The 1,232-nt window shown below is 44.9% G+C and overlaps 1 protein-coding gene across 1 annotated transcript in view; it reads right to left on the bottom strand.

Moving 5' to 3' along the window:
• Window positions 1–1,232, bottom strand: part of CADPS (Ca++-dependent secretion activator) — a gene marked incomplete at both ends in the record, with an annotated part of 149,784 nt that overhangs the window by 109,319 nt on the left and 39,233 nt on the right. The window lies entirely within an intron of this gene.

Here is a 1,232-nt window from a genome sequence, read left to right as displayed (position 1 = left end):
TGAACCCCTGGGGACAGCCAGTGCTGGGTCTGTACAGAGACAGGGAGGTCTCCTTCTGACTGCACATAGGATGGTTGGGCGACCAAGGATGGGGCAGCGACAGCTTCTCTGGACAACCTGTGCCAGTGTCTCACCACACTCATCATTTCAAACATTTTCTTCCTAAATCTACCCTCTTCCAGTTTAAAATCGTTGCCCCTTGTCCTGTCACTACAGACCCTGGTAAAAAGTCTTTCCCCATTTTTCTTATAAGAAATCTTTCTTATTAAGAAATCACCATCCAAGGTTCTTGCAGGTAATTACCATTTCTTTTTTAAAGGCAACTAATCTTGTTAACCACGTACCTTAAGAAACACTGTGGGAGTTTCTGTTCATGTTTTATTACAGCTATCTGTGAAGTATATACACAGGGGGTTAAAATTCCTCTCCTCACATCTTCTGATCTGTCCTTGCACTGAGCATCCCTCCCCTGGCACACAGAGCTCCACAAACCCTCTGATGAGCACACATTCTCTATAAGGCTGTCTTGCAGCAAGAGTTTCCTGCACAGACCTGTCAGCTCCTGAAGTCAGTGCTTTTCTGAGCTTTTGCTTCCCACCAGATGGGGTTCAGCTGGAGCAAAGTGTTTGAGACATCCCGTTGTAAGGACAAGTCCCTTTATGCACAGCTATACGCGCTGCACTGGCTTCTGCAACAGAGGGGTCTGCTGCTTTGTGATAGTTCCCTGCTCCTCTGTATGGGAACACTCAGAAGTCAAGCTTTATTTGATGCTGCTGTTGAAGGCACCATCTCTGGGTTCTATTTTTAAATAAGACTGAGCTGAATATTATAAAGCTGCTTTCAGACATCTCATGAGTTAAACTCTGTGACTGTACAACTAGCACTGTTGAGTTTTGCATTGCCATGATATATATATAACAAGAGACCCCTTAGGAAGAGAAATAACCAGGAAACTACACAAAAATAGTATTTTCTGATTTTTCTGCATCCTACGTTTTTCACCCCATCCTGGTAGCTGTTTTGACAATATAACATAAACCCACTCACTGACAGACAACAACAATTCTGTATGGGTGTGCTGATGACTCCTTGGAGTAGATGTCTTGCCTAGACCGCAAATAGGTTTGCGCAGAGCAATTAAGTTGGCTGAAAACAGCTACTGCAGCAACACTGCTTCCAGGACTGAGACAGCTTGTGTTGGAGGTTACAGTGGGTCCCTGCAGCCCCCTGCC

Source organism: Nestor notabilis, unplaced genomic scaffold, assembly GCF_000696875.1.
Source record: "Nestor notabilis isolate BGI_N333 unplaced genomic scaffold, ASM69687v1 scaffold5876, whole genome shotgun sequence".
Taxonomy (NCBI): domain Eukaryota; kingdom Metazoa; phylum Chordata; class Aves; order Psittaciformes; family Psittacidae; genus Nestor; species Nestor notabilis.
The sequence above is the reverse complement of the archived record's forward strand: the minus strand, read 5'-3'. Positions and strand labels throughout refer to the sequence as shown.